At 40.4% G+C, this 23,975-nt stretch overlaps 1 protein-coding gene across 3 annotated transcripts in view; it reads right to left on the bottom strand.

The window, feature by feature from the left end:
• Positions 1-23,975, bottom strand: part of LOC145676515 (uncharacterized) — a 139,093-nt gene that overhangs the window by 103,529 nt on the left and 11,589 nt on the right. The window contains exon 2 of one of the 3 annotated variants that reach the window (XM_081747338.1): positions 1,880-1,986. The exons of the other annotated variants lie outside the window; for them this stretch is intronic. The gene's annotated coding sequence lies outside the window, so the exon portion shown is untranslated. The remainder of the gene's footprint in view (positions 1-1,879; positions 1,987-23,975) is intronic. 3 annotated transcript variants of the gene reach the window in all.

The raw sequence follows: 23,975 nt of genomic DNA, 5'->3' as shown, positions 1-23,975 counted from the left end.
AATATCAGTTTTTAACTCAAAAGAGGGAAGCTATGGGAGACTGCTTAGTGTTGACTCTTTGACAGAGAGTTTGTCAATCGTAGAATGCTGACCACATTTAATCAATTAGCCGGATTATTTTCAGCATTGAATGATGAAACGTGCCATCTATTAATATTCACAAAAATCAGATATACTAGTGTTTTAGCACATAAAGGATTCCTAGATTCAGTATAATGAGAGCGTTCAAGCTTGAGAACCTCTTTCACATTCCGCTAAACAGATTGGAGGAACACTGAGTCTTAAGTACAGATTCGATAAATTTTGTCCTACGTAGCCAGGTTGCACCTTGTGCTCCCGAAACTTCTGCAAAATTTTGGATTACTTGTCAGAAGAAAATTTCAATTTTTCTGAAATTTCAAGAACTTTCTGGTCACCATTCAACATTTTCTTTATTGATTCTCAGTGCCAGTATGATTCTATCGTCATTACAGCTCCGTTGAAACATTTCTGAGTAAAGCGAGATTTGTTGTCCACTAAGCTTTGAAGAAACTCTAGTCTTATCCGTTCATATCTATGAAGAAACTCTTCTGGTGGTCTCACTATTGGAATATCATGAAAGGTACCATTCTCTTCCAACTGGCAAATGAAGTCCATCAGGGTTCTAATACCTTCAGTTTAGAGGGTTTGCGATACTTGTATAGTTGTTTCAATCTTGTGCATATATCTAATGATGAATGCTGATCTTCCTTGGAAAAATAAGCTAAGCGTTTCAATAGATTTCAAAGCATCTCGAATTACGGCCATTTCATAAATAATTATCCATTTTGATAAAAAAAAATCTTTCAGTTGAATTATGTCCTTTAGGCTAAGGGAAAAGGATGATTAAAGCAAGTGAATGATGCTGGAAGAATTGATGGGAAATAACCAATCTACCGTAACTACGGAGGACATGTTCGATAAATATGAGTGTAGAAGATTGTAACGGACCTTTTGTATAGAATTGCAGTTGGTTAGCCTATGGTAAGAGATCTTTAAGTAGGAAATAGGATGATAATATACAGCAGCATATCAATGAAAATGAAACATTTGAGTTTTAAGTCTCACGTTTATGCCGGTTAGGCTAAAGGGGACTGTGATGATGAGAAATGAATGAAATGCTGGAATGAAGAAAATGGGAGGAAACGGGAGAACCCCTAGAAAACCTACGAGCACGGTATTTGTTCAACACAAAATCCACACGGCGCGAGATGGGATCGAACCAGGGACCCCATGTACCGGAAGTAATCGCTCTACCACTAAGCCACCGCAACCCTTAGCATATCAATGAGGCGAGCAACGGCATTACAGCGTCATTTCAACTTTGGTTAAGGGGAAGGGGGAAAGGATTCTTACCGAAATAAAAGTTTTGTTTTTTTATTAGTATATTAGTCAATGCTCAATTGATTAAACATACACATATTTCTCAAACTCAAGCATCCCCCTGCCCTCTTCAAATGTCGCCCTACAATAGCATTCTTGATAGGATTAGATTGTTGGGGAGCAGAGTCCAATGACGAGCCTTTGTTCCTGCGGCGCTGGACATAAAGTTAAGTTTTAATGTTACGAAATGAACCTCATCAAAATTCATTAAAGAAGAAAGTCACTGGATAAGAGAAAATATTGTAGGCCTGTTTCTCAATATGAATAAACGTAACTGACCTTTGATAACATTTTCCTGAAAGATTTGAGCTTTTATCCATACGTTGTTGATTTATTATTATTATTATTATTATTATTATTATTATTATTATTATTATTATTATTATTATTATTATTATTATTATTATTATTATTATACATTAGACGATTAGCACTTTAGGTCTAGAATTCTGGTTTGATAAAATATGTTCATACTAACCAGTATATAGATATGGGAGATGTGTGCATGTCTTCTCCTTGGACCATTTTTCTGAATCTATATTGAATTTTATCTGTATAAATCAGAGTTGCAGACATTTCTCTTTCCTACAGAAAACGAGAGATTTATCGTGTTTACTTATAATAATTGACCTTGTAGAATATAGATATCTATTTCTAATCAGTAACCTATAAAACTACATGAATTCGTCATGGAGATATGATAAGGATTAAGAAATCATTTCCTACATGTATTCATGTATGTAATGTATTGTATAAACTGTTAAGATGTATAGAACCTGTAAATAAATATGTGGTAACAGTAAATTGTTCACATTAAACAGCTTCAAATTCCAGGTACCTATTTTCGCTTTAGATTCATTTTTTGTTTGTTTGTTTAAAATATGTATAGTCGATTGTTAATTTGAAAATTGGGTACCCATCCTTTTAATGCAAGTTGTGAGTGTGCTTCTGTGTATAGTTATAGATGAAAGATAAATACTCTATCAGCACACTTGGTAGGTCTTCAACGTGGGCTAATTCTCGACATAGTTGATAATTGGTAAATGAGATAATTAACATTAAAATACGTTGGCTAAACGTAATCTAAAGTACGTTCGCCAATCAACAATTTGCCGTTATTTGTCCAATAATTTTGGCCTCTGATTCTCAATCACAATTTTACTCCTTTCGTAGGAGCTACGTGGCCATTGTGTTTGATGGAACATAGAGCCAACATTCGCAATTGAGTTTGTTGGCAAGTGGTCGACAAAGCGATGTAGATCCAACGTTGCACTGAGAAAAATGATTGGGTTGAAATTGACCCTATTGGTGCATATTTAAACCCAACCACGTGGCTAAAACTGCTCCGACCCAAATAGGGTCAAAGCGTTTAGTTAAATTGGGTTGAAATAAATTCAACCCAACGTGTAGTTAAATATAGGAGTCCAACCCAACGACCCAATTGGTTTAAAATCGCTTAACCGGTTAATACATTTAACCCAACTTGGTGTACAATATGACCCAACAAAGTGTAAATTCCATTAACCCGATAATGCGTTTGACCAAACGTGTAGTTAAAAGTAAATAAACATGGGGTAAGAAATGACCACAGTGTGGGGTCGCTTGGAGAAGGGGAGTGTAAATAACCCACCAATGAGATAAAATTGACCATGGTTGAGTTAAAACATGACGAAATAATGGGTTAAAAGAGTAAATATCACATTAACCGTTACGGGATTTAACAAACCATACGTTGGTTACCTAGGTGACCTAACACTACACAATATAAAGTGATTACCACTTTATCGTGTTACTTGGAATTTTATTTAACACCACGGTCACGGTCACGGTCACGGTAATGTTCAAGTTGTGTGAAGAGTATCGGGCCGAAGCCCCTGACTCCATGAGTAAGATGGCATAAAGAATATATATAGATGTGCAGGTGGCTAGTTGGGTATTACTATTGTTTTATTATGTCTGGAAGTCTACATCTGCAACGGTCGCAGAGTAGCTGATAATGTTATTACGGGCTATGGAAAGATATTAAAGGCGTGGCGTGCGATGAACATTCCGTAGAGCGCATTCGGTGCCGATGGTGGCTATAGCTGGATTAACATGTCTTGGTAAAGTATGCCAGAACTTATGATGGAGATGCCGTAGAACTTCTCTAACAGGAGGCAGCTCTAAATCTTCCAGAATTTGGCTGTTGCGAGTATATCTGTCGTGACCAGTGATGATGCGACCGGCTCTCGTTTGCACACTTTCGAGTGTTTGAATATGGCTATTAGAAGCATGTTGCCAGGCAGGACATGCATAAGAAAGTGTGGACAGGACTATCATCTTGAAAATGTGCACGCGGACCTCATGAGAGATTGAACTGCAGTGAAAAATGGGGTACAATGCCGAGATTTTCCGTAATGCTCGTTGCTTTATATCTTTGATGTGTGGGGCTAACGTGAGCCCCTGATCTAATGTCACACCCAAATATTTCGCATACGTGGCGTGAGGAATGTGTGCGTTCTCATATATTAGAGTTCGAGGGGCGCGGGTGCGTCTTCTACTGTGGATGACAGCGCAACTTTCGTCGGCATTTACTTTAATTCTCCAGCGCCTGGCCCATTCCTGAAATCTGTCTAGTTGACGTTGCATATAGATGTAGCACTGTGCAAGTGAACTACTTGTTGTGAAAAAGGCGGTATCATCGGCATACGTTGCGAAAAAGCAGTTTGGTGAAGTTGGAAGATCTGCTGTATAGAGCTTATATAAAAGCGGTGAAAGTACAGCGCCTTGTGGGACACCTGCTTTAATTGGCCTAGACGAGGATTTGACACCATCAACCGACACATGAAAGGTTCTGCCAATGAGATAAGAATGAAGTAAATGCAGAAAACGATCCGGAAAACCTTGAGTGTATAGCTTATATAATAATCCAGCTAACCAGGCTTTATCAAATGCTTTTGACACATCCAGGTATACTCCAAGGTAACACCAACGTTTTTTTTTTTTTTTTTTTGAGTGGTGCGTAGTAACAGAACTTTATTTATTGAGTTGGAAGGTGATGGGCATCAATTTAAGTAAAAACATTTGTTGATAGCTGAAGAACTTGGAATCAATGGGTGTAAAGAAACGGCCACTAGAGGGTTTCGCCCTCTCTCTTGGCCAGGGGTATGGGAGCATCAATTATTCTTTATTAAACTCATAGTTGGTTAAGGAGCTGTGAAATAATCATTGTTATTATACACTAACAAATATCAAAAAATAAAGATATTAAACAACAATAACAATAATAATATATCAATAATAACAAACTAGTAATGAAAGGTGCACATAGAAAAAGATAACAAAAGGTGCGGGAAAAAAACTGAAACTAATGAATAACGTAGAAAATGCATAAATGGATAAATGATGATGAGTGAGGTGCTCGTAACGCCACAACACAACATATAGATGTTAGTTCAAACAAATGCAGATTAATCTTCTGTCCTGGGGCGTCTCAGGACTGATGAGAAACATGGGGTAAGCCCAGATTAGTGTTGTAGAGAGACAAGTGCTATGATGGAAAAAGATGTGGCAGATGTTGACGGATGAGTTGGTGACGGAAAAAGATGGCATGGTGGTGATCTGCTGGAAGGGTGCGGATGTATATGGAAAGCAAAACTCTGAGTGGTGTATAGCAGTATTTAGATTGAGATTCTTGTAAATCAGTAAATATGGTGTCAAGAAAGATATCTTTACGATCATGGAGACTGGTAGTTATGAACTTATGACGCAATTGTGCTATGTGTTGAACAAGCGGAGGAAAGGTAATTTTTTCATACAAGTCAGTATTATGATACGGAAGTTTGATCCTAAATGCAAGACGAATGGCATGTCTCTCTAGAATTTCAAGTTTATTGTAAAATTTCGGAGGCGCTGAACACCAGGCTATGTGTCCAAATGTAAGTATACTCCGCATAAATGCTTTGTATGTGTTAAGCAATAATTTGGAATTTAGACCCCAGGTCTGGCCAACAAGACGACGAAGAAGTTGTAAGCGGTTCTTTGCTTTGATAACAAGTTTCTGAAGGTGGAGTGTCCATCGCAACTTATTGTCAAAAATGATTCCTAAGTATGTTACAGTTTTAGCTGGTTGAAGAAAGTGATCTCCCACACGTATCTGTAGTAAATTTGGATTTCGTCTAACTTTGCTGCGGCATTTAGGAGGTAAAATAACAAGTGATTGTGTTTTGTCTTCATTAACTGAAAGTCTCCATTTACTACACCAATTCAGAAAGCTAGTAATTGTTGTCTGTAAGTTTGTATTAATCTGCTGTATCGTGTTTCCCAGTGTAAGAAAAGCTGTATCATCACATATTGAAAGAGATAAGTGTTCGGTGATGGAGATGGTAAATCGGAAGCATAGAGTATGTACAAAAGAGGAGATAGACTAGAGCCTTGCGGTACTCCTGTGTATGGGAAGACTGGATGTGATAATGAGTTGTTTATGCTGACATAGGCTATTCGGTTGAGTAGAAAAGAAAATATGACTCGGAGGTATGTAACAGGAAGACCCAGTTTAAGAAGTTTATAAAATAATCCATAATGCCAAATCCGATCAAAAGCTTTTTCCAGATCCATTAAAACGAGACAGGACGGAAGAGACTTATTATAATGATTGGTAATAATGGTAGTTAGACGAAGTAGTTGATCATTTATGCTATAATGAGGTCGAAATCTAGTTTGATGGAGAGGTAGAAGTTGTAGATCCATAATGTATGGGTGTAAACGAGATACGAGTATTTTTTCAAAGACTTTACCTAACGTGGAAGTTAACTGGATTGGACGATAGGACTGTACGGAATGCAGTGGTTTGTTGGGTTTCAGAAACATACAGACTTTAGATACCTTCCAATCAAGAGGATAGAAACCAATTCTAAGCATAAATGTATATATCGATGCTAGAAATATGAAAAAATTGACCGAACATTCCTTAAGTAATCTGTAAGTTATTTGGTCAAAGCCTGGGACAGTACTACGTTTACGCTTGATGATGGACTGTATCTCCGCGGAGGTGATTTCACGAGTCAAAGGATTATCCGCTTCTAAAGTGTGCTGGATGGAAGGTTGAAGTCATTGTGCAATTGCCTCTTCAGAAACTCTAGGGCTGAATTGGTGTGTGCAAGGCGGGGGTGTAAATACTGACTGAAGATGTGTGGCTAAAGCGTCTGCTTTATCTTGATCTGTATCTAGAGATTTATTATCCTGTATGAGAGGATAAGATGATCTAACTGTCTGTCCAGTGAGAAGATTAAATTTTTTCCAGTATTTCGTGGGATGTGACTCTGTGTTCAATTGATTGCATGCTTTGCTCCAGGTAAGCCGTTTATGAGCAACAATATAGTTATGAACTGTCCTTTGCCATCGTCTTGCTTGAGTCAAATACTCTGGATTCCGTGTTTGTTCGTATTTTCGAAAGTAAGTGCGAGACTTTTTGACGAGAGCCAAGTACTGCGGAGGTAGCATAGGTTGATATGTTTTGCCTCGCGCTACTGGTGATAGCTGTGCTAATGCTATGGACGGTATTATTAAGGTCGGTCTCTGATGTCGGTGGTACAAAGGAGGCAAGAGCAACATCTATATCAGTACGAAACTGATCCCATTTCGCCTTGTCGTATAACATGATAGTTCTCATAGTTGATTCAGATAGTTGTCGTCTCTGATGATTGATAACGACTTTCACCGGAAGATGGTCGCTGCCGATACAATCTAGTACATGTATATTACATTTATCGACCATAGAGGCAGTGCTAATAACAACATCGGGTGTAGTCTGACTGCTTGGTCGCGTATGTTTGGGCAATTGATGGACATGCCCATTTAAATTAAGAGTTATATGATCGAAAAACTCAGCTTTATCACGGGCAGAGCGACTGTGAATATTAACGTCGGCTAGTATGACAAGATGTTTAAAGTGGTGAAACAAATAGGTGAAGAAGGCAAGAGGAATGATATGACCTGGTCGAACGTATATTGTAGCTACTGTTAATATAAGGTGAGGAAGATAAACTGTTGTCACTAGGTGTTCCGGTAACTGCATATGCTGCGGAACAGAGTTGCATCTATAAGTAAGTTTATTATGAACTCCAATTGCAGCGCCACCTTGGGCTCGTGCGTTATTGTCTGCATAATCGCAGCGAAGAAATTGATAGCGAGGAAATCTGACATAAGTAGCAGGTTTAAGTGCAGTCTCATTTAGTACAAATAAATCGATATTTTCCTCAAGCAGTAACTGCTCAAATAGTATTCGGTGTTGCGCTAAAGAACGAATGTTCAGAAAAAGAAGTGTCAGAGCCATATTCATACACAAAATTACGGAGTTAAACTGCAGTGTCTCGGGGAGCAATATGGAAGTGAACGTACGGTCCAGAATATGTAGCATACAAGTTAACTTGAAATATAGCGGAGGCTGCTGCAATAACATGATCTAATATAAGTTGACGTTGGAATGGGAAAATATTTTGTAATATGAGTGTTATGTAGCGGAGGAAGTTTTCCACAATAAGAGGAGAGGTGATAGACTGTGACAAAGGCACGTTAGAATCTATGGTACGTAGCGGTACCGTCATCTCCGGGTGGTTAGGAGTTGGATTCGGTTTCCCTTTACATTTATAACTATAAGTTGGATGCTTGTCACTGGAACAGGTCGAGCATAGAGGTGGTTTTCCCGTATTAGGACACTCTTTAGTATCATGGTTGCCAGCACAGTAGCCGCATTTTACGACATTTGGACACTTAGCCGTTATATGTTGGTTGTACACCTGGCACCTTTCACATCTAATTGGAAGAGGGAGGCTTGTTCGGGAAGGTTCCACCCTATGACGTTTCTTAAATATGTATGCGCCATCTTGTAACAAGGCATCGATCGAGGATTGAGAAGTAGTCAGAACTCTCACCATATATGTTGGACCGTTATTATTTCTGATACGTATACATTTGGTCACTTCAATTCTCTCTGCTTTTAGCTCCTGAAGCACCTCATCATCTGTTATTTCAGGTAAAACTCCGCGAATAACTACGGACATCATTGGTGTTCTCGAAGGTGGAGGAGTTTGCTTGATTTTGTCAGGAAGCTTAGACAGTTGTGCAGCTTTGCCAAAAATCTCGTAACTGGCCTTATTACGGAGAGTAATGCCAAAATTTTCGTCCTGAGATTTAATAATAACACCGCCCCTGGTGAAAACTATCTATTGGATACTGGCCCTTGGAAGATACTTGATAAACTGATTAAAGATATGGCGGGTGTTACTGTACTTTGGGTCGAAGTTAGTTAGAAGGAAAGAATGCAATTTAGAACGAGCAACGGTGGCTGCATATGACGGTTGTAATCCAACAGTAGATGTGCTAGGATCCCCAGCGGCCGTCTGCATTGGTTCCGATTCTTCCGACTTACGAATATAGGTAGGAGAGCGAGATCTGGAATGCTTATCAGCCGATTCTAAACTACCCTCCGAGAGCTGACGGGTACGTCGATTCGTTCGAGGATCGCGTTTGGCATCAGCTACTGCTTTAGGTGTGGGACCTTGAACTAATACCGGTAACTTATGCATGGTGCGATAAAAATATGCACCGCATAAAGTGATGAAAACAACACCCCGCTCAGATAGTGCTACAGGTAGCCCTAACAAAGCGACAAAAGAGTTGGTCAGACTGTGATTACAAGCAATGACCTTCAAAATTTAAGATAAACCCTCCAGAAGATGAAGACTCTCTGTCAATCTCCTATGTAGGGTATCTGCGCTGATCTCACAAGTACGTTTGCAATACTTGATCACTGCTTAACACAGTAACTAACTACAAGAGGAGTTAGGTTCGTAGTAAGTATGGATGAACACCAACGATTTTTTTTTTGTCCGTCGTCCCGCTAAAGGGTTTTGCCCTTTCTTCGGGTAAGTGCTTTATATAAAATGTAGGTTGCAATTTAATGTGGTCGGTCTAAGAGGTGCACAAGTATATAATATTTATTTATTTATTAAATACATATAAACAGAGAGGAGATGGAAGGGTGACAATAACATCTAATGAAGTACAAGCATACTATAAGCATGAGACAGCAATATTGTTGAAAATAATAAGTTTATTACCATGTAGTGCGGAGTTAAGACGAGTGCAAAACTGGAATGAATATGGTACAGGAGGCAATATGGAGAGAAGCAGATGAAGATGAAATGAAGTGCTCTGTGAATACGCCACATCACAAGGTATTTGTTAGTACAGACGAATGCGAGTTATGTTCTGTTCCTGGGGCGATTCAGGAACTGATGGAGACAGAGGAAGCCCATGTTAATAGGTGGTTACGGTGCGTGTGATGGATATATGAATGATGAAAGCTCACGTGGTTAGTAGATGTGAAAGATTTCGGGATCCACTACACCATCATCGAGTTGCAAATGATAAAGAGTCATGAAGTGCTGTAGGGGAGTATCAACGTAAGCTGAGGGTGCGTCGTGATCCCGATCGTACCGTAGGATATCAAGTAACATGGGATGCTGCTGGTCAATTCGCTTGCAAACGTACCGTGTACGAAGCTGTTCGAGATGGTGCAATAAAGGTGGAAAGTCAATCAGCTCGTAAAGTAACCGTGTCGGATGCGGTAAGCGGATGCGATGTGCTAGGCGTAGAGCATGGCGCTCTAGGATAGCCAACTTCTGATAGAATTTGGGCGGTGCAGATGTCCAGGCAGTGTGACCGTATGTTAATGTACTGCACATAAATGCTTTATATGTATGAAGTACTGTTAACGGTTTTAAACCCCAGGTTGTACCAACTAGGCGCTTGAGGAGGTTGAGCCGATTTTGCGCTTGGCGTATGATCTTGGTGAGGTGTGGGGTCCAAGTAAGTTTGGAGTCAAATATGACACCAAGATAAGTAAGAGTATTTGACGGCACGACAGGTGTATGGTCTACTTGGAGGTTTAATCGACTTGGATTCCTGTAGATACGTGAACGGCGTCTACGTGGCAGGAAAACAATAGCCTGAGTTTTGGTAGAATTTATACTTAATCGCCATACATTGCACCAGTCAACGAATGCATCAATTGCCGTTTGCATAGTTTTACTAATGGATTGTACTGTGCGGGCTGTCGTAAAAAAGGCGGTGTCGTCAGCAAACTGAAATATGTTGATGTTGTTTGGAACCACAAGGTCGGCAACATACAGTAGGTATAATAAAGGAGACAGTGACGAGCCTTGAGGAACGCCAGATTGGATGAAGATCGGATGAGAAAGTGTTCCGTTAATAGAGATATATGCTAGTCGCCCTAGTAAGAAAGAATGGATGAATCTGATATAAGAGGATGGTAGAAAATAGTTATGGAGTTTGTACAGTAAACCAGGGTGCCAAACTTTGTCGAAAGCTTTTTCTAGATCAAAGGCTACCAGACAAGAAGGAAAACCTGTGTTGTATTGATCATAAATAGCCGTAGATAGTCGTAATAACTGATCCATTGTACTGAAATGGGGTCGAAAACCGGCTTGATGAATAGGAAGTAGATTATGAGTTGCAAGATGAGCGTGCAAGCGGCGGACTAGAATGCGTTCTAATATTTTGCAAAGGCAACTGGTGAGATGAATAGGGCGATAGGACTGTACGTCAGTTGAAGGTTTGTTAGGTTTGGGAAATAGAAGAACTTTCGAGTATTTCCAGTCGATTGGAAAAAATCCAGTTCGCAGGATGAAAGTATATATGGCGCTGAGAAAAAGTAGAAAAGCAGGTGATGCTTGCCTGACGAGAACATAGGTAACAGAATCAAAGCCTGGTGCAGTGTTTCGTTTACGGAGCAATGTTTGGCGAATATCATCTGGTTGGATCGGAGTGGTAAGTTGATTATTGGGCTCTAAAGAGTGGCTGATAGATGGGCGCAGAGAAGCAGATGTTGGATCTGTACGTCTGTTTATTGAATTTTGTAGGCGCTGCGGTGTATGCCAACCAGGAAGAGGTGTAAAAATATCTTGAAAAAATGATGCAAACGTATTCGCTTTATCCATATCAGTGATCACTGCCTGATTATTGTGAACAATGGGGTATGGTGTGCGGGATACTGTACCGGTGAGTTGATGGAATTTGCGCCAATATTTACTGGGGTGTGATTCACTTGCAAGTGTGTTGCAAGTTTGAATCCAATGGCGTTTCTTATAGGCAACAATATAATTGTGCGTAATTCTAAGGTATTGGCGATGAAGTCTAAGCTCTTCAAGATTACCCGTAGCGAGATACTCACGATGTGCTCGACGAGAAGCGGATATGAAAGGTAAATAGTGCGGAGGCAATTTTGGTTTATGTAATTGTACTTCTGTTGTTGGAATGGAACGGTGTGCTGCTTCTTGAATAGATTCAGTAAGATTAGCAATTGTGTGATCAAGATCGTATTGTGTAGTAGGTATGAGCAAGTTATTAACAGCAGTGTCCAGATCGGAGCGATATTGTTCCCAATTGGCTCGTTTGTAGCAGAATACTTTCTGAGGAGGTATGTTAGAGTGAGAGCGAGGAGAACAGTGAAGTGTAAGTTTGATAGGCACATGATCACTACCAATTGAATCAAGCACATCGATATGAATACTCTGCGAAAGAGATGTTGATGTGATGACAACATCAGGAGTAGTATTGCTGACGGGGCGTGTAGGTTTCGGTAGAACATGGAACTCAGCAACTGTTTCAGTGTGAAGAAAGTCTAAAAAGTTAGTTTTGTCCCTCTGTGACCGACTATGAATGTTTAGATCCGCCATGATAATGTAGTGCCGAAAGGTAGAATCGATGTATCGAAAAAAGTCGTAGTTGATTGGTTTGCCTGGTCGAAAATATATGGTAGCGAAGGTAACAGTGCGGCCTCGAAAATAAATAGTCGTGACATTATGCTCAGGAAGGTGGAGTGTGAGCGGAAGTGGAACCGTGACTGCTCTATAAGGAAGGCGTTGGCTAACACCTATAGCTGTACCTCCGTAGACTCTTGGACCAGATGGAGCATCATGTCGGAGCAAGTGATATTTCGGAAAGTAACAGTTCAAATGTGGTGCGAGGTACGTTTCGTTAAGTGCAAAGGCTGCAATTTGTTCTTCTTGAAGAAGTTGTGTAAAGAGCACATGGTGTGTTAAGACTGATCGAATGTTAAGAAAAAGTAAGTTATAAGCCATAATGATACGTATTATTCTAGCGTATGCAGAAGTACCCATATTAAACGTAGACTTCGAGTGGTTGAATTTGAAAGTGAACTGTAGGTCCGGAATATGTAGCATGAAGTTGTAGGTTAAACAGTAATTTGGCTGCGTACATGATCTGATTCAGGATATGATTGCGATCAAAAGGATGGATATTTTGTAGAGAAATAGTGAGGAAGCGTAATAGGTCTTCAACAGTTATTGGATGGCGCAGCGAATTTGCTGGCGGTGTTGGAGTGTCAACAGAGCGTATGGGTACAACGAGTTCTGGCTTAGCTGGATCGGGTTTAGGTTTAGCTTTACACTTGTAGCTATAGGTAGGGTGTCCCTCAGAACATCGAACGCAATGTGGTGGCTCCTTAAGATTAGGGCAGCTCTTTGTGGGATGGTCAAGTGAACAGTAGCCACATTTGATGGTGTTCGGACACTCAGATGTCGGATGGGAATTGTATTGTTGGCATTTCTCGCATCTAACAGGCAGAGGTGCTGGTGTGCGAGATGGTTCCACCTTGTAACGACGCCGGTATATATAGGCACCGTGGAGAAGCAGTTGGTCGATCAGTTGTTGTTGATCAGTAAGAATGCGGACTAAGTATGTTGGACCCTGGTTATTCTTGATACGTATACAACGCTTGACAGGTAGTCCTTCTTGGTGTAATTCGGAGTAAATTTCCTCATCAGTGAATTCAGGTTCCACTCCCCGTATGACGACAGATAACATTGGAGGACGCCGTGGTGGAGGTGGTGTTTTTCGTCCGCTGGAACTTAATGTTGATATTTTTGCTTTTAACCCAAAAATTTCGAAAGTAGCTTTGTTGCGGACATGTGTAGCGAAGTTCGGATTTGTCGATTTCAGAATGATACCCCGGCGCGTCTTGATGATTTCTCGTATTTCTGGACGAGGAACATACTTTACTAGTTGTTGAAAGACAGCGCGCACTGTGTCGTATTTTGGATCGAAATCAGTTAGTAGGAAGTTATAAATTGTTTCTTGGTGTAAAGTTGATTGATTTCCAGTGGAAGTGGATGCCCAATCCATATTGTTGCTGACATTAGTAGCAGTAGGATCTGTTATTGGTGTAAGCCGTTGTTTCTTGGGATCTAAGGTTTGTTCGCCGTCAGAGAGGGATCTGGATCGAATTCGTTGTCCGGTAGTGACACAGTTTGCATAAGTGGTAGGAACAGTGGTGGTAGTTGGTACTAGCCGTGTAGTGCCGGTAACAATACGCGGTTGCGTTTTTTGGCGACCATGTGGGCCAATGTTCAATGGAGTCGATGGACCGGAAGCATTGCCAGAGTCCGCCATAAGGATGAGAGTTCTAGGGCCAAAGCCGAAGAGGAAGCACTAATAAAATCGGTATCCGGTGGAGGTGCCAAAGTCGTCAATTAGGTTCGGTGATATAGTCCTCCGAAGAGGAGAATATCAAAAACAAATCGTTAGCCCAAGAGAATTGCAAGATCGTCAACAGCAAAGTCAATTAGATAATTTAGCCTCCGTAGAGGCTTAAACCAATTCGACGGTTGTTTCCTTAATCCTCAGTGAGGCAAGTAATCCAACCGTATTTCAGAAGTTCGCGATGGGGATGGATAATTCAGTGACTCGCTTATTTTTCTCCGCCAGCTACGGATACCCTATTTTTTTTACCTGGTTAGAGATTCCAGGTGGCCAGTTCGACACCAACGATTTTTTTTTATTTACGTTTACCCGTTCAAAGGGTTGCGCCCTTTCTTCGGTAAGAGAGAGAAAAGCATAAGAGGTCAGAGGTATCATTAGAGGGTCTAGGTGCTATTTAATAATCAATTCATTTGGAACTTTATTCATATTTCATATTGCATGGGGAGGGTCATCAATTGTGTGAGGACAAGCCTCAGTTGCGGTGGGTGCTTGTCCAGACTGGCTGGCTGGCATACAAGTTATGATCTTGCTGGAACTGCGGTGCCTGAAATGAATAGATACAGCAAACATATAGTGGTTAGTTGAATACAGTAAGAGCTATGAGAGCATGATTTTTAACAGCTAAGTATATGACAATCATGAGATCGGTAATGATGGATGGTATGAGGGTGAAGTGCTACGACGCCACAACACATGGGTGATGTTAGTTAGACAAATGCTGTTATCTTCTGTTCCTGGGGCGACGCAGGAACTGATGGAGACAAAGGCAGCCCTGTTAGTGGATGGTTTTACTGTGCATGAGATGGATAGATGAGTGGTGAAACTGTGCCAGGATGATAAATGTCATAAACTTCTGAATCAATGTTGTCTTGGCCGATGTTGAGATGATAAAGGGTCATCAGATGCTGAAGAGGTGTGGGATAATATACAGCGGGAGTGTCATGGTCTCGGTCATTGCGGAGAATGCTCAGGAATATGGGATGAGCAGCTTCAATGCGTTTCTGAACGTAGTTTGAGCGGAGGGCCTCAAGATGTGATAATAGTGGAGGAAAATTGATGCGTTCATAAAGAAGGCGTGTCGGATGCGGAAGACGGATGCGAAAGGCTAAACGAAACGCATGGCGTTCTAGAATGGCTAACTTAAGATAATATTTAGAGGGAGCTGATATCCAGGCTGTGTGACCATAGGTTAGAATTGGGCGCATGAAAACTTTGTATGTATTGAGAAGGAGAGAAGAATTTAGACCCCACGTGGTACCTGTTAGGCGCTTTAGTAAATTGAGTCGGCGTTTGGCTTTCTCGATGACAGTAAGAAGATGAGGCATCCAAGTGAGCTTGGAGTCAAATACAACGCCAAGATATTTAAGAGTACTATGAATTGTAACCGGGCTGTTATCAACATGAAGACGTAGCAGTTGGGGATTTCGATGGACCCGTGATCGTCGTCCAGATGGTAAGAAAACGATCGCTTGCGTTTTCGTAGCATTGATTGCCAAGCGCCAGATGTCGCACCAATCGACAAAAGCATCAATGGCCAGTTGAAGGCTATATTGAATAGAAGTAATTGTCCGACCGATAGCCAGAAATGCTGTATCATCAGCAAATTGGAAAAGTTGTACGTTAGGAGTAGTGGGCAAGTCGGATACGTACAGCAAATATAATAGAGGTGAAAGAGAAGATCCCTGTGGTACGCCAGAATTCAAAAAGATTGGAAAGGACAGAGCATCATTGATGGAGATGTAGGCAAGTCGGGCTGTAAGGAAGGAATGTATAACTCTGATGTAAGAACGGGGAAGTTGAAAAGAGTATAACTTGTATATAAGACCCTGGTGCCAAACTTTATCGAACGCCTTTTCTAGATCGAAGGTGACCAGACTAGATGGATTGCCGCGATTGAATTGGTTATATATAGAAGTACTGAGACGTAACAGGGGATCTAGAATGCTAAAGTTAGGTCGAAACCCAGCTTGGTGCGACGGAAGTAACTCGTGATTATGCAAATGGTCATGGAGGCGGCGAACTAATATGCGTTCCAAAATTTTGCTTAGGGTAGATGTTAATTGTATCGGCCGATAAGACGTGAGGTCAGATGGAGGCTTATTAGGCTTTGGAAAAAGTAAGACTTTTGAGTACTTCCAAGTTATGGGGAAAAAACCAGTTCGAAGTATGAATGTATAAATGATACTTAGTATGATGAAGACAACAGGAGGGGCGTTCTTAATCAGTGTATAGGTAATAGCGTCAAAGCCTGGAGCGGAATTTCGTTTGTTGAGGAGTGTGGCCTGGATATCAGCAGGTTGAATCGGTACTGCAAGTGGATGATCTAACTCCAGGGCGTGATTGAGATTAGGTTGTAAATGTGGTAAGTTTGGGTCAGATCGACTATCGACTGCTTCGTTTAGATGTAATGGAGTATGCCAACCAGGTAGAGGACTGAAGATATTTTGAAAGTGTTGGGCAAATGTGTTAGCTTTGTCTTGATCAGAAGATAGTGCTTGTTGATTAACAACTAATGGGTAGGGCGTCCGTTGAAATTTTCCGATGAGCTGATTGAACTGTCGCCAATATTTGGTAGGATGTGAGTTTTCGTTGAGTTTGTTACACGTTCTGGTCCAGAGAAGGCGTTTGTATGCAACGATATAATTGTGAGTGATGCGCAGATACTGTCTATGGAGGCGAAGTGCTTCTAAGTTACGACTGCGTGTGTATTCTCTGTAAGCACGCCGAGCTGCAGTAATGAGAGGTAGGTATCGTGGAGGAAGTTTAGGTTTATGCGGAGTAATATAGGTAGTTGGAATATGCTGTTCGGCTGCTGTTTGTAAAGTCTGAGTGAGTGACACCAACGATATCGCCTTCCGAGTATATCAGAAATAATTACGTACTGGCTGTGGATATTTTCATTTCTCATAGCCAGTAAGTAGTTATTTCAAAGTTTTTCGCAGTATATTTGACATTTGTGCAAAGCTACAATAACGTTCTAAGTTTCCTGTAATTGGCCAAAATAATCGTTTTTTTTAAACTTGTGAACAGTCTGACAATAGTTACACAGTAACGGTGGCGCCATCTGTTATTCTTGTATGCTAGGACATAAGAATAACAGGAAAAAAGATTACAGCACTGCTATTCATGCATTGTGGTTTCGATGCAATGATTTTTTTTCTTTTTGGCGCTACTTTCTTTTTCCGCAGCCTTCCGCTTGGACCGGAGCTAACGTTGCTATTGTAATCGTGCTTTGTCAAGATATAACTCTGTATAATTTCGACTGAATAGACAATAAATAACAAACATGTGTTGTAATTTTTGTAGTACTTAATAGTCCACTTAAATCAGCTTCGATTAGACTATATGTTTCACGTATCATGACACTTTCCGTTAACCAGGTAGGAATCAAGTGTTGGTTTAAAATACTGTACGGTGACATATAGTCATTTTGTTGACCCAACGGTTAATGCAGTTGGGTTGCAAGTGACCACCCATCGTTCCTAAAAAACCCAATTTGGTTTAAATCTTTTTAACCACACCGCATGATCATGTTTCAACCCAATCATTTTTCTCAGTGTGCCAATTGAGTTTCTTGGCAAATGGTCCAAAGAGGCCAATTACAACATAGGTCCAACGTTGGCAAGGTAGAAGGTAGAAGGTAAGCCTTGACAACAATGAACATCCAATGCTTCGGAGGGAAGTCGGAAGTGTTAGGAACCGGCAACTCCATGTTTTTTTGTGTTCGTAATAATGTGCGATGCGATGTAATTCGTCGCGATATATTTCACATTTTCTTCACTTATAAGCGTGAAAGAAAACATTGCAGCATGCGTTTTCCGGATTACGAGAAACCGTGCTGCTGACGATCCGTAACACGTCCGACATCGTACCAAAGGATTTTGTGTTCACTGCTATCAAGGCTTATCTTTTGCATACTTTTGACTGACCAGTCATAAAGTCAAAGCATATCTCAAAATTGGGTTGATGGCATGTCTGGGAATTTCACCCTGAATGGAATACTATGTACAGCCACTGAAAATTAATGAAATATACATTTTTGGATTGCATATGCGTGGCTTCCTTTGTGTTGGTAAGGACCACCATCCACAGTTCCTGAAATTCGAAATAGCGCCAGTTGAAATTTGGCTTTTTCGTGATTTTGGACAGCCCTAGATCTGAAACTATGCACTTTTCCCCACAGGTCCATATGAACTTTTTCTCTTATTTTATGTAAGGAATCACCTCTTACAGTTTGTCGGTATAATTCAATAACACCCTGTATATTTGAAACTACATATTATAACCATATTATATGTAAATTCCGAGAAGCATGACTGTGAATTATAGGTCACGTCGATAATACAAGTGTCCTTAATGTTGAACCAGTGAGTGACATTTGCGACGTTGAAGCGGTACAAATGGGACAGTTATTGATGGCCGGATCGATTCTTTTTAAGTCGGCAATCAGTCATAACAAGCACTTCACTTACAACAATGAAGGAAAGTGTACTTTGACGAATTGATTTTCGTAAGCTTCAATTCATGAACAAGTAAACTCAGAACGATCATAAGTAGAGAATGGATTTTAAGGTGCAGCACCTTCCCAAAATTGTAGTTATTTTCATACCCAGAGATTAAAATATGTACTTTTGGGCATGAAATGAATGTTACGCTAATTTGTAAGATTCCTCTCTTTTTTACCTCTGATTTCTCAGCATCTTTATCCTTCATTTTTCATCATATTTTTTTAAAATAGAAAAATACATTATTTTCACACGATTTGAGCACCTGCATAAAATTTCATACCTTAGTTGTAACAAAAGCTAAAATAATGGTATTATTCATTCGCGCAAAATTTGAAATTACAGCAATGAAGAAAGTAATAGCAAAATTGGACTGAGATAAGGGCGCCCTCAGGAGGGGGGCAAGGTGGGGCGCTCGCCCCTCTAGAGGAAATTGTACTTCGGAAGATCGAAAACTCAAATGATTTTTAAAAATATTTACCGCAAAATTTGAGACTACATTTGAAGTGTCGCTTATACTGCCCCCTCCTGGAAAAAGCAACATGGGCGCCCTTGGACTGAGACCTTCAGGATTACAAAAATTACCTTTGATTTATTTCGCTCCAATAACAAAAATATTCTGCACGATAACAAAGAGCAACAATTTCATCTCACAAAACATCACAAGAGAAAACACAAACTTTAATAAAACTTAATTTTCTTGACCAGAATCAGTGTAGTGTATGGAATCGAGGCTTAGTATACAAAGAAATCTCAGAATAAATAGAACATTTCGTTGTTACTTTGGCGTTTCATCTCTGCAGTTGTTCTGTTAGTGTCGTAAGAGCATATTGTTCACTATTCAAACATGCTAAAGGTCAAGAAGGAAAAGTTGTAAGCTCTTGCAGCATGATTAGGAATCAATGCTTTGAAACTGATGATCTAATTATTTGATGTGCAGTTTGCGATGTAAATATTGCGATAGATTAGACACATCAAATAGACAGAATAAAGCACCATATCCAATAGTAAACATGTAAAGAAAATGGAACTTTGCAAGTCGCAGCCAAAGCAAAGTATCTTGATACATGCCTTAATTTCAGGATCTAAAAAGCAGCAATCGTCGAATGAATTGTACACAAGCTTCCAACAGCGTTAAGCCAGTCAGGTATACCAGTTCACAAGTCAAACAATCAGAGCCGTAACTTGTAGGTGTGTGTGTGTGGGGGGGGGGGGGCAGGGAATCTCCCCACCGTTCGATAGAGGCCCATTTAAAGACCAAATTTTCTTACTCCATATACGATTCGAACATGAAATTATAAATGAAGCATCAAACAGGCTCACTACATCACATAAACAAAATAGCAGACAAAAGGTAAATAAAACAAAAATGAGTCGTGGGCCAATTTCGGTAAAAAAAAAAAAAAAAAAAAAAAGTACTATTAGGACCCTAGAAATAATATTTATTCGTATGGATTTGAGATTTGTCAATATTGTCCCCTTATTAATTTGTCATGTATGGAACGGGCTCTGGGACGTAAGTAACGGCCCCGCAGACTTTTCCGTGCGGGAGAGCCCACAGGCACCGGGGGGTCCATAAAGAGTAAGAGAAAGATGGAAAGAGGAGGCCAAGAATTAGAAAAGCAACTTTTTCTAGGGGGCTCAAATACGCGTATTAATGCTTCCCGCCCGAAAAAATAGTTACGGCGCTGCAAACAATCCTGCACTCGAATCATTTCTCTAGAAGTACGACGAAAAGTTCAGTACCTTCGGTAACATCGTAATCTGTTGATTATTTCCTCAAAATTCACCAGAGCGCTGTTATCGTTTCATGACCCACTACATGAACTACATTAATCTGTCCTCTATGAGAATTTCTTTGTCCTTGTTTCGTTGTCAGGATAAGATCATAATCGTCAACTGTGCAATTATCACGAAATTGTCCGAGTCACGAAATTGCTCAAGTTTTCCTCATTTATCTATTTACACAAATACAGAAACATTATCTGTATACATTTACTAGAACATTTATAATCCTGTATTATACGTACATTTATAATTTTATACATTTTATAATCTCGCATTATACGTAAATTAACCCTTACTAGCCCTGCAACTACTGGTGCATATTTTCGGAGTATGACTTATTCTTGGAGGAGGGCTTACATTACGAGCAATCTGAAAAATTATGTTAGGACTTATCTTCTGGGTGGCTTTTATTTTCAGGGAAACACAGTAATAGGAAGAAGAAGAAGCTAGCTTCTGTAGCTTACTTAGCTTCTGTAATAAAGCCCGAGGACAGTGAGATGTAGCAGCAATTTGTTTTCGAAAGTTTAGCATCTATAGTTTATACGATTATGAAAATAAGTTACCGTACGTGTAGTCAACATTTATTTAAATTTTACTGCTCTGTAGCCCCTTCCCCTTTACTTGGAATATATAAAATTATAATATTAAAATATACTCTGTAAATTTTGTAACCTTATGTGTTATTACAATTTTTTTTTTTAAAAAAATATGATTGTATTAAACAAGTTCCTGGCAACTCAAAAAAAAAAAAAAAGTAACATGAAGAGAATTTTGCTATGAAGTGAAGCATGGTACAGCTTAACCACTTTACGATAAATCGTCAATATGGTATGCGTAGAATACAACTTGCTACTGCAGCAGGTGTTAGGGTACAAGATTAGCTATCAAAATTTGACGAGAAACGAAATGAGAACGTACGAGATCATACTGAATTGGTGGACAAGTACCATGTGTGTCGGTTTTATTGTGGTTTTCCAGTTTCTTTCTACTTTCTTCATTCCATCATTTCATTTATTATTCTCATCAACATCATCATCGTCTCCCACAGCCTCAGAGCATATTCATGGAACCTTAAACTTAACAAAATAAATATACTTTATACTTCTTCCTTTGCAAAACTTCTTTCTTTGTACAGTTCTTTATACGGTTCTTCTTCAAACTTCGTCTTTATACAGTTATCAACCAACTATACGAAAACAACTCCTTTCTTGTGAAATTCCATCTTCAATGCGTATTTATAGATTTGTTTCTGCTGCCAATCGTGCCAAGGGTCCTGCAATGCCGCACGACCTCGCATCAACAACGCGAGAAATAGTCGTGAATTGATCGTGCAACACTTATTGCCCGTGTGCATCGGGGCTACAGGTACATGATCGGTGCCACATTTAGAAGCTCGCCCTTCCCCCCCCCAACCAGTATGTTGGCACCCACCCTGTTACTTTCATTTCAAATTAATTGAAGGGGCGTGGAGACGAAAATAAGTTTCACAATTTGTGTCATTTCCGAGCAGCATAGATCGGTGAACTTTAAACCATACGTAGAAAGTGTTCTACAGTATGATGATACAGGAAACAATAGGAAGACACGCGTGATTAGAAGAACAAAAATGGCATTTTTATACAGAAACAAGAACTTAACTGAAGTTGCTGCGAATCATGATGGCTCCCTCATATTACAGGAGTGAAAAGGTCGTTAAAAAGGTGTGTAATCACGACGCATAGCAATAAACGCTCTGCAACGTTCTTCCATCTTGTTCACAAGTAGGGATGGGCACGAGTCGAGCTAAAACTAGACTCGACTCGAATTCGATTCGAGTTTCGAGTCGAGCGAAAGGTGATTTTCTCCAGTCGAGTTTGATATGTGGCTCGCTCGTTCAGCTCGTTTTGACATCATGGCCTGATTAAACTGGAAAACGAAAGCCATGAGAAATGTAAGCAGTAATGTGGAATACTAAAGTGTTGCTCACGAGAGGGGACACTACTCACATCTCGTCTCGTTTCGATAACGAGACGACGAAAGATTTTTTATAATGAGACAGCCTCAAATGTCGTGAGCACCAATATAAGTACATACTGTAGTTCTTACGATCAAGGTTGAGATCTACACGTCGAATTTTTGAGCTCAAGCAGAAGTCCAACCCATCTTTTACGAAGGTAATAATGTCGACCGGCTCGGCTTGGTTCAACTGAGCGGACAGATCAAGCCATCTCAGTTGGATGAGCCACAGACTAAGTTCGGTTAGGCTCAGGTAAGCCACCGGCTCGAGCTGGCTCGGTTGGGATGTAGCATTGGCTCGAGCCGGCTCAGTTGGGTGAGCTTTAACTCGGCTCACTTCTCGGTTTGGCTCAATAGTGAATGATCTGTAAGCCGAGTCGCTGACAACCCTAAACCCGGACCGAGCAGTTTTGTACCGTACATGTTTGGCCGACGCCCTATAACTTTTAATAATTTTTGGCTCGAGCCCGAATAGTTGATCTTTCGAAACTTAAATCTAGAACCTCGTGAACGATGTCCTTGCCTTCTGAAGACTTCTTCTCGATGATCGAGGTCGGCAGTCACCTAGTTTTCAGTATTCAGATACTTCTATCTTCTATCTTTCATATTTATACACTATGTAATAATAATAATAATAAATAAGTTGTAGTAGTAGTACTATTATTGATAATAACTATATTGTCTATATAGGATACTTGAAGAGAGTACTTGAAATTACAAACAGGATTTGACTCGATTTGACTTGTTTTGGCTCGACTCAACTCGAAATTCGATCCGAATTCGAGTCGAGTTGGAGGAAATTTTTCGAGCCGAATTTTCGAGTCGAGCTCAAAGATGTTTGTTTCGAGTCGAGTTGAGTTTCAAGAAAAACTCGCTCGTGCCCATCCCTACTTACAAGGTTGGAAAAGACTTGTGGTATGGAGTTCCATTCTTCCACCATCGCTTTTGACAACTACTGGATGGTCCTTGGCGCATCTCAACATGCTGTAAGACATGTTCCTAGAGCATCCCACAATGCTCCATGTGATTGAAATCGGGGGAACGCGTAGGCCAGTCCATTCGCAAACTGTTGGATGTGTTCGGGCATTATCATCCATAAGGATGAAGAAGGGAACCCCTTTTAAAGACACACATGAGGAAGGAGTACAGTGCCACAAGAACTTTGACCGATGGGCGTACCGCGTTAAAAAATTAGGAGGCTAGTATACCTATGCTACTTAGGCCTCTCCACATAAGAACACCTGTAGTGGACCAGCAAAACAATCTAGTTCGACAATGTTCCTGAATTCATTGTGTTTTCACCTCTTGCCAGATGAATGTACATCAAGAATCTCCACTGAGACTGAATCTTGTCTGAACTGAGAAGAGAACGCGATCCCGCTAATTCCCGGTCTAGTTCTGATGTTCTTGGCACCACTGCGAACGGTGCCTCCGGTGTGCAGCTATCAACGAAACACAATGTAATGAGCCATGAGACCATCCCCATGCAATTGACGTGCAATTGCAGTCCTGTTAACTATATTTGCACCACTGTTTGACGTGTACCTTAACAGGTTTCTGACTGAGGCACATTATCTCGTCCCTTTCATTCAACTACTTCACGTTGGGGAGCAGACCCATTCAGCGCTACGGTCACGATTACGTCACGCTATGCAATGGATTGCTCCGTGTGTACGTGTAGGAGACCCTTGTGAACATGCTGCTGGGCTTTTATTCATTTCC

This window comes from Thermobia domestica, unplaced genomic scaffold, assembly GCF_964235325.1.
Source record: "Thermobia domestica unplaced genomic scaffold, izTheDome1.hap1.1 HAP1_SCAFFOLD_189, whole genome shotgun sequence".
NCBI classification, from domain to species: Eukaryota; Metazoa; Arthropoda; class Insecta; order Zygentoma; family Lepismatidae; genus Thermobia; species Thermobia domestica.
This window is presented reverse-complemented; position numbering and strand designations above follow the sequence as displayed.